Genomic DNA, 12,306 nt, shown 5'->3' with positions numbered 1-12,306 from the left:
TAGCCAAGCAGTAATGGTGCGCCATAGCTGCAAATATTAGTCGGTAATATGAAGTGTTGTCAGCTTAAGCCTGATGATCCAGACGAGCGTAAGCACGAAGTACGCAAAACTACCGCTAGGCCGCGCCTCTTTAGCTCAGTGGCAGAGCACTGGTCTAGTAAACCAGGGGTCGTGAGTTCGATCCTCACAGGAGGCAAACGAATTTTCGAAATCAGTTGCGCGTCGTGGCCGTATAGCAAGCAGTGTCTGGAACGACGAACAATTAGCAACAGGTGTTTTATTTAGAATTACTCTCAGATGTGATTGAGGCGAATGTCGCAGATAAAGCATTTTCCAAAGCGGTACAGCGTAGGGTGGGAGGCGGCAGTCTGACTATATTTTTTACATGTGTTTTTCAAATATCACAGAGCCTCTCGCGAGCGTCGTCGTCGTCGTCGTCGTCGTCGACGCCGCCGCTTCTGCAGAAGTAGCAAATCGCCATCGTAGCAAATGCGGCGAGGGACGCCCTGCCTTCGATTTCGAATGCACAAAGTGTGTGGTCTTGATTCCCAATCTCTACTTGGTCGGTCTCGTAAAGGCTTGCATGTAACGAATGGGTGGGAAGCAGCAAGAGGCAGCGGCTGTGTAGAACGAAAACACAATTCCTCAGCGGTATGAGCGTTTCGAGATGACACGAATGTAAGGAATACTTGGCGGCCAGTGACCGTGTGGCCTAATGGATAAGGCGTCGGACTTCGGATCCGAAGATTGCAGGTTCGAATCCTGTCACGGTCGTGTTTTTCCAATTCTGCAAAAGAAACACACCGTTTTAGTGTAGCTATTGAGCAGTACGAAATCGTCTGAATGTTGCTGTTGTCCATTTCCTGCTTGGAGATGCACTTGAGCTTGATACACACACAGCCAGAACAGTGTTATCTAGCGAAATGGTCGGCTGAGTGCCGTCACCGCGAGTTTTGGCTGGCATTTGCGCATCTAAGACAGCGTCGGAAAGTAACCCGTTCGGCTTCTGAGTCAAATCAAATATGTGTGTTAATTTTGACACCACTAGCGCTGCAGGTTTTCATGCAATTCCTGTACCTCTCAGAAATGATTATGAAATAAAACTGAAGTACGTGACGTGTGTGACGCTAGGAAAACATTAGGCAGCATGGAGAGATTCTGTATGGGACCACCCCACCGAAACGAGAACTGTGTGTCGTGCGACCCGACACGTAGTCACCGACGCAGCCCGGCTAGCTCAGTCGGTAGAGCATCAGACTCTTAATCTCAGGGTCGTGGGTTCGAGCCCCACGCTGGGCGGAACGTAATTTTGTTCCGCTGCAGATGTAAATTACCGTTTCTCTGATCAATGTGACGTAATGGAAATAGCAACTTAAAACTTTGCCTACGTCTCCATCAGTCGCAAGGAAGTGTATCTGAAGGTGAAGGTGATTTCGTAGACATGTGTCAAAGACATGTTCTGAAATGTAAGTGGTGTTGGTTGGAGAGCACATCGGTTACGTGTGAGATGTGTAGCCAAGCAGTAATGGTGCGCCATAGCTGCAAATATTAGTCGGTAATATGAAGTGTTGTCAGCTTAAGCCTGATGATCCAGACGAGCGTAAGCACGAAGTACGCAAAACTACCGCTAGGCCGCGCCTCTTTAGCTCAGTGGCAGAGCACTGGTCTAGTAAACCAGGGGTCGTGAGTTCGATCCTCACAGGAGGCAAACGAATTTTCGAAATCAGTTGCGCGTCGTGGCCGTATAGCAAGCAGTGTCTGGAACGACGAACAATTAGCAACAGGTGTTTTATTTAGAATTACTCTCAGATGTGATTGAGGCGAATGTCGCAGATAAAGCATTTTCCAAAGCGGTACAGCGTAGGGTGGGAGGCGGCAGTCTGAATTATATTTTTTACATGTGTTTTTCAAATATCACAGAGCCTCTCGCGAGCGTCGTCGTCGTCGTCGACGCCGCCGCTTCTGCAGAAGTAGCAAATCGCCATCGTAGCAAATGCGGCGAGGGACGCCCTGCCTTCGATTTCGAATGCACAAAGTGTGTGGTCTTGATTCCCAATCTCTACTTGGTCGGTCTCGTAAAGGCTTGCATGTAACGAATGGGTGGGAAGCAGCAAGAGGCAGCGGCTGTGTAGAACGAAAACACAATTCCTCAGCGGTATGAGCGTTTCGAGATGACACGAATGTAAGGAATACTTGGCGGCCAGTGACCGTGTGGCCTAATGGATAAGGCGTCGGACTTCGGATCCGAAGATTGCAGGTTCGAATCCTGTCACGGTCGTGTTTTTCCAATTCTGCAAATGAAACACACCGTTTTAGTGTAGCTATTGAGCAGTACGAAATCGTCTGAATGTTGCTGTTGTCCATTTCCTGCTTGGAGATGCACTTGAGCTTGATACACACACAGCCAGAACGGTGTTATCTAGCGAAATGGTCGGCTGAGTGCCGTCACCGCGAGTTTTGGCTGGCATTTGCGCATCTAAGACAGCGTCGGAAAGTAACCCGTTCGGCTTCTGAGTCAAATCAAATATGTGTGTTAATTTTGACACCACTAGCGCTGCAGGTTTTCATGCAATTCCTGTACCTCTCAGAAATGATTATGAAATAAAACTGAAGTACGTGACGTGTGTGACGCTAGGAAAACATTAGGCAGCATGGAGAGATTCTGTATGGGACCACCCCACCGAAACGAGAACTGTGTGTCGTGCGACCCGACACGTAGTCACCGACGCAGCCCGGCTAGCTCAGTCGGTAGAGCATGAGACTCTTAATCTCAGGGTCGTGGGTTCGAGCCCCACGCTGGGCGGAACGTAATTTTGTTCCGCTGCAGATGTAAATTACCGTTTCTCTGATCAATGTGACGTAATGGAAATAGCAACTTAAAACTTTGCCTACGTCTCCATCAGTCGCAAGGAAGTGTATCTGAAGGTGAAGGTGATTTCGTAGACATGTGTCAAAGACATGTTCTGAAATGTAAGTGGTGTTGGTTGGAGAGCACATCGGTTACGTGTGAGATGTGTAGCCAAGCAGTAATGGTGCGCCATAGCTGCAAATATTAGTCGGTAATATGAAGTGTTGTCAGCTTAAGCCTGATGATCCAGACGAGCGTAAGCACGAAGTACGCAAAACTACCGCTAGGCCGCGCCTCTTTAGCTCAGTGGCAGAGCACTGGTCTAGTAAACCAGGGGTCGTGAGTTCGATCCTCACAGGAGGCAAACGAATTTTCGAAATCAGTTGCGCGTCGTGGCCGTATAGCAAGCAGTGTCTGGAACGACGAACAATTAGCAACAGGTGTTTTATTTAGAATTACTCTCAGATGTGATTGAGGCGAATGTCGCAGATAAAGCATTTTCCAAAGCGGTACAGCGTAGGGTGGGAGGCGGCAGTCTGAATTATATTTTTTACATGTGTTTTTCAAATATCACAGAGCCTCTCGCGAGCGTCGTCGTCGTCGTCGTCGACGCCGCCGCTTCTGCAGAAGTAGCAAATCGCCATCGTAGCAAATGCGGCGAGGGACGCCCTGCCTTCGATTTCGAATGCACAAAGTGTGTGGTCTTGATTCCCAATCTCTACTTGGTCGGTCTCGTAAAGGCTTGCATGTAACGAATGGGTGGGAAGCAGCAAGAGGCAGCGGCTGTGTAGAACGAAAACACAATTCCTCAGCGGTATGAGCGTTTCGAGATGACACGAATGTAAGGAATACTTGGCGGCCAGTGACCGTGTGGCCTAATGGATAAGGCGTCGGACTTCGGATCCGAAGATTGCAGGTTCGAATCCTGTCACGGTCGTGTTTTTCCAATTCTGCAAAAGAAACACACCGTTTTAGTGTAGCTATTGAGCAGTACGAAATCGTCTGAATGTTGCTGTTGTCCATTTCCTGCTTGGAGATGCACTTGAGCTTGATACACACACAGCCAGAACGGTGTTATCTAGCGAAATGGTCGGCTGAGTGCCGTCACCGCGAGTTTTGGCTGGCATTTGCGCATCTAAGACAGCGTCGGAAAGTAACCCGTTCGGCTTCTGAGTCAAATCAAATATGTGTGTTAATTTTGACACCACTAGCGCTGCAGGTTTTCATGCAATTCCTGTACCTCTCAGAAATGATTATGAAATAAAACTGAAGTACGTGACGTGTGTGACGCTAGGAAAACATTAGGCAGCATGGAGAGATTCTGTATGGGACCACCCCACCGAAACGAGAACTGTGTGTCGTGCGACCCGACACGTAGTCACCGACGCAGCCCGGCTAGCTCAGTCGGTAGAGCATCAGACTCTTAATCTCAGGGTCGTGGGTTCGAGCCCCACGCTGGGCGGAACGTAATTTTGTTCCGCTGCAGATGTAAATTACCGTTTCTCTGATCAATGTGACGTAATGGAAATAGCAACTTAAAACTTTGCCTACGTCTCCATCAGTCGCAAGGAAGTGTATCTGAAGGTGAAGGTGATTTCGTAGACATGTGTCAAAGACATGTTCTGAAATGTAAGTGGTGTTGGTTGGAGAGCACATCGGTTACGTGTGAGATGTGTAGCCAAGCAGTAATGGTGCGCCATAGCTGCAAATATTAGTCGGTAATATGAAGTGTTGTCAGCTTAAGCCTGATGATCCAGACGAGCGTAAGCACGAAGTACGCAAAACTACCGCTAGGCCGCGCCTCTTTAGCTCAGTGGCAGAGCACTGGTCTAGTAAACCAGGGGTCGTGAGTTCGATCCTCACAGGAGGCAAACGAATTTTCGAAATCAGTTGCGCGTCGTGGCCGTATAGCAAGCAGTGTCTGGAACGACGAACAATTAGCAACAGGTGTTTTATTTAGAATTACTCTCAGATGTGATTGAGGCGAATGTCGCAGATAAAGCATTTTCCAAAGCGGTACAGCGTAGGGTGGGAGGCGGCAGTCTGACTATATTTTTTACATGTGTTTTTCAAATATCACAGAGCCTCTCGCGAGCGTCGTCGTCGTCGTCGTCGTCGTCGACGCCGCCGCTTCTGCAGAAGTAGCAAATCGCCATCGTAGCAAATGCGGCGAGGGACGCCCTGCCTTCGATTTCGAATGCACAAAGTGTGTGGTCTTGATTCCCAATCTCTACTTGGTCGGTCTCGTAAAGGCTTGCATGTAACGAATGGGTGGGAAGCAGCAAGAGGCAGCGGCTGTGTAGAACGAAAACACAATTCCTCAGCGGTATGAGCGTTTCGAGATGACACGAATGTAAGGAATACTTGGCGGCCAGTGACCGTGTGGCCTAATGGATAAGGCGTCGGACTTCGGATCCGAAGATTGCAGGTTCGAATCCTGTCACGGTCGTGTTTTTCCAATTCTGCAAAAGAAACACACCGTTTTAGTGTAGCTATTGAGCAGTACGAAATCGTCTGAATGTTGCTGTTGTCCATTTCCTGCTTGGAGATGCACTTGCGCTTGATACACACACAGCCAGAACGGTGTTATCTAGCGAAATGGTCGGCTGAGTGCCGTCACCGCGAGTTTTGGCTGGCATTTGCGCATCTAAGACAGCGTCGGAAAGTAACCCGTTCGGCTTCTGAGTCAAATCAAATATGTGTGTTAATTTTGACACCACTAGCGCTGCAGGTTTTCATGCAATTCCTGTACCTCTCAGAAATGATTATGAAATAAAACTGAAGTACGTGACGTGTGTGACGCTAGGAAAACATTAGGCAGCATGGAGAGATTCTGTATGGGACCACCCCACCGAAACGAGAACTGTGTGTCGTGCGACCCGACACGTAGTCACCGACGCAGCCCGGCTAGCTCAGTCGGTAGAGCATCAGACTCTTAATCTCAGGGTCGTGGGTTCGAGCCCCACGCTGGGCGGAACGTAATTTTGTTCCGCTGCAGATGTAAATTACCGTTTCTCTGATCAATGTGACGTAATGGAAATAGCAACTTAAAACTTTGCCTACGTCTCCATCAGTCGCAAGGAAGTGTATCTGAAGGTGAAGGTGATTTCGTAGACATGTGTCAAAGACATGTTCTGAAATGTAAGTGGTGTTGGTTGGAGAGCACATCGGTTACGTGTGAGATGTGTAGCCAAGCAGTAATGGTGCGCCATAGCTGCAAATATTAGTCGGTAATATGAAGTGTTGTCAGCTTAAGCCTGATGATCCAGACGAGCGTAAGCACGAAGTACGCAAAACTACCGCTAGGCCGCGCCTCTTTAGCTCAGTGGCAGAGCACTGGTCTAGTAAACCAGGGGTCGTGAGTTCGATCCTCACAGGAGGCAAACGAATTTTCGAAATCAGTTGCGCGTCGTGGCCGTATAGCAAGCAGTGTCTGGAACGACGAACAATTAGCAACAGGTGTTTTATTTAGAATTACTCTCAGATGTGATTGAGGCGAATGTCGCAGATAAAGCATTTTCCAAAGCGGTACAGCGTAGGGTGGGAGGCGGCAGTCTGACTATATTTTTTACATGTGATTTTCAAATATCACAGAGCCTCTCGCGAGCGTCGTCGTCGTCGTCGTCGTCGTCGACGCCGCCGCTTCTGCAGAAGTAGCAAATCGCCATCGTAGCAAATGCGGCGAGGGACGCCCTGCCTTCGATTTCGAATGCACAAAGTGTGTGGTCTTGATTCCCAATCTCTACTTGGTCGGTCTCGTAAAGGCTTGCATGTAACGAATGGGTGGGAAGCAGCAAGAGGCAGCGGCTGTGTAGAACGAAAACACAATTCCTCAGCGGTATGAGCGTTTCGAGATGACACGAATGTAAGGAATACTTGGCGGCCAGTGACCGTGTGGCCTAATGGATAAGGCGTCGGACTTCGGATCCGAAGATTGCAGGTTCGAATCCTGTCACGGTCGTGTTTTTCCAATTCTGCAAAAGAAACACACCGTTTTAGTGTAGCTATTGAGCAGTACGAAATCGTCTGAATGTTGCTGTTGTCCATTTCCTGCTTGGAGATGCACTTGAGCTTGATACACACACAGCCAGAACGGTGTTATCTAGCGAAATGGTCGGCTGAGTGCCGTCACCGCGAGTTTTGGCTGGCATTTGCGCATCTAAGACAGCGTCGGAAAGTAACCCGTTCGGCTTCTGAGTCAAATCAAATATGTGTGTTAATTTTGACACCACTAGCGCTGCAGGTTTTCATGCAATTCCTGTACCTCTCAGAAATGATTATGAAATAAAACTGAAGTACGTGACGTGTGTGACGCTAGGAAAACATTAGGCAGCATGGAGAGATTCTGTATGGGACCACCCCACCGAAACGAGAACTGTGTGTCGTGCGACCCGACACGTAGTCACCGACGCAGCCCGGCTAGCTCAGTCGGTAGAGCATGAGACTCTTAATCCCAGGGTCGTGGGTTCGAGCCCCACGCTGGGCGGAACGTGATTTTGTTCCGCTGCAGATGTAAATTACCGTTTCTCTGATCAATGTGACGTAATGGAAATAGCAACTTAAAACTTTGCCTACGTCTCCATCAGTCGCAAGGAAGTGTATCTGAAGGTGAAGGTGATTTCGTAGACATGTGTCAAAGACATGTTCTGAAATGTAAGTGGTGTTGGTTGGAGAGCACATCGGTTACGTGTGAGATGTGTAGCCAAGCAGTAATGGTGCGCCATAGCTGCAAATATTAGTCGGTAATATGAAGTGTTGTCAGCTTAAGCCTGATGATCCAGACGAGCGTAAGCACGAAGTACGCAAAACTACCGCTAGGCCGCGCCTCTTTAGCTCAGTGGCAGAGCACTGGTCTAGTAAACCAGGGGTCGTGAGTTCGATCCTCACAGGAGGCAAACGAATTTTCGAAATCAGTTGCGCGTCGTGGCCGTATAGCAAGCAGTGTCTGGAACGACGAACAATTAGCAACAGGTGTTTTATTTAGAATTACTCTCAGATGTGATTGAGGCGAATGTCGCAGATAAAGCATTTTCCAAAGCGGTACAGCGTAGGGTGGGAGGCGGCAGTCTGAATTATATTTTTTACATGTGTTTTTCAAATATCACAGAGCCTCTCGCGAGCGTCGTCGTCGTCGTCGTCGTCGACGCCGCCGCTTCTGCAGAAGTAGCAAATCGCCATCGTAGCAAATGCGGCGAGGGACGCCCTGCCTTCGATTTCGAATGCACAAAGTGTGTGGTCTTGATTCCCAATCTCTACTTGGTCGGTCTCGTAAAGGCTTGCATGTAACGAATGGGTGGGAAGCAGCAAGAGGCAGCGGCTGTGTAGAACGAAAACACAATTCCTCAGCGGTATGAGCGTTTCGAGATGACACGAATGTAAGGAATACTTGGCGGCCAGTGACCGTGTGGCCTAATGGATAAGGCGTCGGACTTCGGATCCGAAGATTGCAGGTTCGAATCCTGTCACGGTCGTGTTTTTCCAATTCTGCAAAAGAAACACACCGTTTTAGTGTAGCTATTGAGCAGTACGAAATCGTCTGAATGTTGCTGTTGTCCATTTCCTGCTTGGAGATGCACTTGAGCTTGATACACACACAGCCAGAACAGTGTTATCTAGCGAAATGGTCGGCTGAGTGCCGTCACCGCGAGTTTTGGCTGGCATTTGCGCATCTAAGACAGCGTCGGAAAGTAACCCGTTCGGCTTCTGAGTCAAATCAAATATGTGTGTTAATTTTGACACCACTAGCGCTGCAGGTTTTCATGCAATTCCTGTACCTCTCAGAAATGATTATGAAATAAAACTGAAGTACGTGACGTGTGTGACGCTAGGAAAACATTAGGCAGCATGGAGAGATTCTGTATGGGACCACCCCACCGAAACGAGAACTGTGTGTCGTGCGACCCGACACGTAGTCACCGACGCAGCCCGGCTAGCTCAGTCGGTAGAGCATCAGACTCTTAATCTCAGGGTCGTGGGTTCGAGCCCCACCCTGGGCGGAACGTAATTTTGTTCCGCTGCAGATGTAAATTACCGTTTCTCTGATCAATGTGACGTAATGGAAATAGCAACTTAAAACTTTGCCTACGTCTCCATCAGTCGCAAGGAAGTGTATCTGAAGGTGAAGGTGATTTCGTAGACATGTGTCAAAGACATGTTCTGAAATGTAAGTGGTGTTGGTTGGAGAGCACATCGGTTACGTGTGAGATGTGTAGCCAAGCAGTAATGGTGCGCCATAGCTGCAAATATTAGTCGGTAATATGAAGTGTTGTCAGCTTAAGCCTGATGATCCAGACGAGCGTAAGCACGAAGTACGCAAAACTACCGCTAGGCCGCGCCTCTTTAGCTCAGTGGCAGAGCACTGGTCTAGTAAACCAGGGGTCGTGAGTTCGATCCTCACAGGAGGCAAACGAATTTTCGAAATCAGTTGCGCGTCGTGGCCGTATAGCAAGCAGTGTCTGGAACGACGAACAATTAGCAACAGGTGTTTTATTTAGAATTACTCTCAGATGTGATTGAGGCGAATGTCGCAGATAAAGCATTTTCCAAAGCGGTACAGCGTAGGGTGGGAGGCGGCAGTCTGAATTATATTTTTTACATGTGTTTTTCAAATATCACAGAGCCTCTCGCGAGCGTCGTCGTCGTCGTCGACGCCGCCGCTTCTGCAGAAGTAGCAAATCGCCATCGTAGCAAATGCGGCGAGGGACGCCCTGCCTTCGATTTCGAATGCACAAAGTGTGTGGTCTTGATTCCCAATCTCTACTTGGTCGGTCTCGTAAAGGCTTGCATGTAACGAATGGGTGGGAAGCAGCAAGAGGCAGCGGCTGTGTAGAACGAAAACACAATTCCTCAGCGGTATGAGCGTTTCGAGATGACACGAATGTAAGGAATACTTGGCGGCCAGTGACCGTGTGGCCTAATGGATAAGGCGTCGGACTTCGGATCCGAAGATTGCAGGTTCGAATCCTGTCACGGTCGTGTTTTTCCAATTCTGCAAATGAAACACACCGTTTTAGTGTAGCTATTGAGCAGTACGAAATCGTCTGAATGTTGCTGTTGTCCATTTCCTGCTTGGAGATGCACTTGAGCTTGATACACACACAGCCAGAACGGTGTTATCTAGCGAAATGGTCGGCTGAGTGCCGTCACCGCGAGTTTTGGCTGGCATTTGCGCATCTAAGACAGCGTCGGAAAGTAACCCGTTCGGCTTCTGAGTCAAATCAAATATGTGTGTTAATTTTGACACCACTAGCGCTGCAGGTTTTCATGCAATTCCTGTACCTCTCAGAAATGATTATGAAATAAAACTGAAGTACGTGACGTGTGTGACGCTAGGAAAACATTAGGCAGCATGGAGAGATTCTGTATGGGACCACCCCACCGAAACGAGAACTGTGTGTCGTGCGACCCGACACGTAGTCACCGACGCAGCCCGGCTAGCTCAGTCGGTAGAGCATGAGACTCTTAATCTCAGGGTCGTGGGTTCGAGCCCCACGCTGGGCGGAACGTAATTTTGTTCCGCTGCAGATGTAAATTACCGTTTCTCTGATCAATGTGACGTAATGGAAATAGCAACTTAAAACTTTGCCTACGTCTCCATCAGTCGCAAGGAAGTGTATCTGAAGGTGAAGGTGATTTCGTAGACATGTGTCAAAGACATGTTCTGAAATGTAAGTGGTGTTGGTTGGAGAGCACATCGGTTACGTGTGAGATGTGTAGCCAAGCAGTAATGGTGCGCCATAGCTGCAAATATTAGTCGGTAATATGAAGTGTTGTCAGCTTAAGCCTGATGATCCAGACGAGCGTAAGCACGAAGTACGCAAAACTACCGCTAGGCCGCGCCTCTTTAGCTCAGTGGCAGAGCACTGGTCTAGTAAACCAGGGGTCGTGAGTTCGATCCTCACAGGAGGCAAACGAATTTTCGAAATCAGTTGCGCGTCGTGGCCGTATAGCAAGCAGTGTCTGGAACGACGAACAATTAGCAACAGGTGTTTTATTTAGAATTACTCTCAGATGTGATTGAGGCGAATGTCGCAGATAAAGCATTTTCCAAAGCGGTACAGCGTAGGGTGGGAGGCGGCAGTCTGAATTATATTTTTTACATGTGTTTTTCAAATATCACAGAGCCTCTCGCGAGCGTCGTCGTCGTCGTCGTCGACGCCGCCGCTTCTGCAGAAGTAGCAAATCGCCATCGTAGCAAATGCGGCGAGGGACGCCCTGCCTTCGATTTCGAATGCACAAAGTGTGTGGTCTTGATTCCCAATCTCTACTTGGTCGGTCTCGTAAAGGCTTGCATGTAACGAATGGGTGGGAAGCAGCAAGAGGCAGCGGCTGTGTAGAACGAAAACACAATTCCTCAGCGGTATGAGCGTTTCGAGATGACACGAATGTAAGGAATACTTGGCGGCCAGTGACCGTGTGGCCTAATGGATAAGGCGTCGGACTTCGGATCCGAAGATTGCAGGTTCGAATCCTGTCACGGTCGTGTTTTTCCAATTCTGCAAAAGAAACACACCGTTTTAGTGTAGCTATTGAGCAGTACGAAATCGTCTGAATGTTGCTGTTGTCCATTTCCTGCTTGGAGATGCACTTGAGCTTGATACACACACAGCCAGAACGGTGTTATCTAGCGAAATGGTCGGCTGAGTGCCGTCACCGCGAGTTTTGGCTGGCATTTGCGCATCTAAGACAGCGTCGGAAAGTAACCCGTTCGGCTTCTGAGTCAAATCAAATATGTGTGTTAATTTTGACACCACTAGCGCTGCAGGTTTTCATGCAATTCCTGTACCTCTCAGAAATGATTATGAAATAAAACTGAAGTACGTGACGTGTGTGACGCTAGGAAAACATTAGGCAGCATGGAGAGATTCTGTATGGGACCACCCCACCGAAACGAGAACTGTGTGTCGTGCGACCCGACACGTAGTCACCGACGCAGCCCGGCTAGCTCAGTCGGTAGAGCATCAGACTCTTAATCTCAGGGTCGTGGGTTCGAGCCCCACGCTGGGCGGAACGTAATTTTGTTCCGCTGCAGATGTAAATTACCGTTTCTCTGATCAATGTGACGTAATGGAAATAGCAACTTAAAACTTTGCCTACGTCTCCATCAGTCGCAAGGAAGTGTATCTGAAGGTGAAGGTGATTTCGTAGACATGTGTCAAAGACATGTTCTGAAATGTAAGTGGTGTTGGTTGGAGAGCACATCGGTTACGTGTGAGATGTGTAGCCAAGCAGTAATGGTGCGCCATAGCTGCAAATATTAGTCGGTAATATGAAGTGTTGTCAGCTTAAGCCTGATGATCCAGACGAGCGTAAGCACGAAGTACGCAAAACTACCGCTAGGCCGCGCCTCTTTAGCTCAGTGGCAGAGCACTGGTCTAGTAAACCAGGGGTCGTGAGTTCGATCCTCACAGGAGGCAAACGAATTTTCGAAATCAGTTGCGCGTCGTGGCCGTATAGCA

General features: G+C 48.7%; 25 non-coding genes across 25 annotated transcripts; all 25 read left to right on the top strand.

Moving 5' to 3' along the window:
* The first annotated feature begins 124 nt into the window (after positions 1 to 124).
* Trnat-agu lies at positions 125 to 196 on the top strand. Its single transcript has one exon. It is a non-coding gene; the product is annotated as a tRNA-Thr (tRNA).
* A 505-nt stretch (positions 197 to 701) lies between these two features.
* Trnar-ucg lies at positions 702 to 774 on the top strand. The gene has a single exon. It is a non-coding gene; the product is annotated as a tRNA-Arg (tRNA).
* Positions 775 to 1,226: 452 nt separating this feature from the next.
* On the top strand, positions 1,227 to 1,299 carry Trnak-cuu. Its single transcript has one exon. It is a non-coding gene; the product is annotated as a tRNA-Lys (tRNA).
* Positions 1,300 to 1,636: 337 nt separating this feature from the next.
* Positions 1,637 to 1,708, top strand: Trnat-agu. The gene has a single exon. It is a non-coding gene; the product is annotated as a tRNA-Thr (tRNA).
* A 497-nt stretch (positions 1,709 to 2,205) lies between these two features.
* Positions 2,206 to 2,278, top strand: Trnar-ucg. Its single transcript has one exon. It is a non-coding gene; the product is annotated as a tRNA-Arg (tRNA).
* A 452-nt stretch (positions 2,279 to 2,730) lies between these two features.
* Positions 2,731 to 2,803, top strand: Trnak-cuu. The gene has a single exon. It is a non-coding gene; the product is annotated as a tRNA-Lys (tRNA).
* Positions 2,804 to 3,140: 337 nt separating this feature from the next.
* On the top strand, positions 3,141 to 3,212 carry Trnat-agu. Its single transcript has one exon. It is a non-coding gene; the product is annotated as a tRNA-Thr (tRNA).
* Positions 3,213 to 3,712: 500 nt separating this feature from the next.
* On the top strand, positions 3,713 to 3,785 carry Trnar-ucg. The gene has a single exon. It is a non-coding gene; the product is annotated as a tRNA-Arg (tRNA).
* Positions 3,786 to 4,237: 452 nt separating this feature from the next.
* Positions 4,238 to 4,310, top strand: Trnak-cuu. Its single transcript has one exon. It is a non-coding gene; the product is annotated as a tRNA-Lys (tRNA).
* Positions 4,311 to 4,647: 337 nt separating this feature from the next.
* Trnat-agu lies at positions 4,648 to 4,719 on the top strand. The gene has a single exon. It is a non-coding gene; the product is annotated as a tRNA-Thr (tRNA).
* Positions 4,720 to 5,224: 505 nt separating this feature from the next.
* Trnar-ucg lies at positions 5,225 to 5,297 on the top strand. Its single transcript has one exon. It is a non-coding gene; the product is annotated as a tRNA-Arg (tRNA).
* A 452-nt stretch (positions 5,298 to 5,749) lies between these two features.
* Trnak-cuu lies at positions 5,750 to 5,822 on the top strand. The gene has a single exon. It is a non-coding gene; the product is annotated as a tRNA-Lys (tRNA).
* A 337-nt stretch (positions 5,823 to 6,159) lies between these two features.
* On the top strand, positions 6,160 to 6,231 carry Trnat-agu. Its single transcript has one exon. It is a non-coding gene; the product is annotated as a tRNA-Thr (tRNA).
* A 505-nt stretch (positions 6,232 to 6,736) lies between these two features.
* On the top strand, positions 6,737 to 6,809 carry Trnar-ucg. The gene has a single exon. It is a non-coding gene; the product is annotated as a tRNA-Arg (tRNA).
* Positions 6,810 to 7,261: 452 nt separating this feature from the next.
* Trnak-cuu lies at positions 7,262 to 7,334 on the top strand. The gene has a single exon. It is a non-coding gene; the product is annotated as a tRNA-Lys (tRNA).
* A 337-nt stretch (positions 7,335 to 7,671) lies between these two features.
* Positions 7,672 to 7,743, top strand: Trnat-agu. Its single transcript has one exon. It is a non-coding gene; the product is annotated as a tRNA-Thr (tRNA).
* Positions 7,744 to 8,246: 503 nt separating this feature from the next.
* Positions 8,247 to 8,319, top strand: Trnar-ucg. Its single transcript has one exon. It is a non-coding gene; the product is annotated as a tRNA-Arg (tRNA).
* Positions 8,320 to 8,771: 452 nt separating this feature from the next.
* On the top strand, positions 8,772 to 8,844 carry Trnak-cuu. Its single transcript has one exon. It is a non-coding gene; the product is annotated as a tRNA-Lys (tRNA).
* Positions 8,845 to 9,181: 337 nt separating this feature from the next.
* Trnat-agu lies at positions 9,182 to 9,253 on the top strand. The gene has a single exon. It is a non-coding gene; the product is annotated as a tRNA-Thr (tRNA).
* A 497-nt stretch (positions 9,254 to 9,750) lies between these two features.
* Trnar-ucg lies at positions 9,751 to 9,823 on the top strand. The gene has a single exon. It is a non-coding gene; the product is annotated as a tRNA-Arg (tRNA).
* Positions 9,824 to 10,275: 452 nt separating this feature from the next.
* Positions 10,276 to 10,348, top strand: Trnak-cuu. Its single transcript has one exon. It is a non-coding gene; the product is annotated as a tRNA-Lys (tRNA).
* Positions 10,349 to 10,685: 337 nt separating this feature from the next.
* Trnat-agu lies at positions 10,686 to 10,757 on the top strand. Its single transcript has one exon. It is a non-coding gene; the product is annotated as a tRNA-Thr (tRNA).
* Positions 10,758 to 11,257: 500 nt separating this feature from the next.
* Positions 11,258 to 11,330, top strand: Trnar-ucg. The gene has a single exon. It is a non-coding gene; the product is annotated as a tRNA-Arg (tRNA).
* Positions 11,331 to 11,782: 452 nt separating this feature from the next.
* Trnak-cuu lies at positions 11,783 to 11,855 on the top strand. The gene has a single exon. It is a non-coding gene; the product is annotated as a tRNA-Lys (tRNA).
* Positions 11,856 to 12,192: 337 nt separating this feature from the next.
* On the top strand, positions 12,193 to 12,264 carry Trnat-agu. The gene has a single exon. It is a non-coding gene; the product is annotated as a tRNA-Thr (tRNA).
* The last annotated feature ends 42 nt before the right edge of the window (positions 12,265 to 12,306 follow it).

This window comes from Schistocerca americana, unplaced genomic scaffold (genome assembly GCF_021461395.2).
Source record: "Schistocerca americana isolate TAMUIC-IGC-003095 unplaced genomic scaffold, iqSchAmer2.1 HiC_scaffold_147, whole genome shotgun sequence".
In the NCBI taxonomy this organism is placed as follows: domain Eukaryota; kingdom Metazoa; phylum Arthropoda; class Insecta; order Orthoptera; family Acrididae; genus Schistocerca; species Schistocerca americana.
The sequence above is the reverse complement of the archived record's forward strand: the minus strand, read 5'-3'. Positions and strand labels throughout refer to the sequence as shown.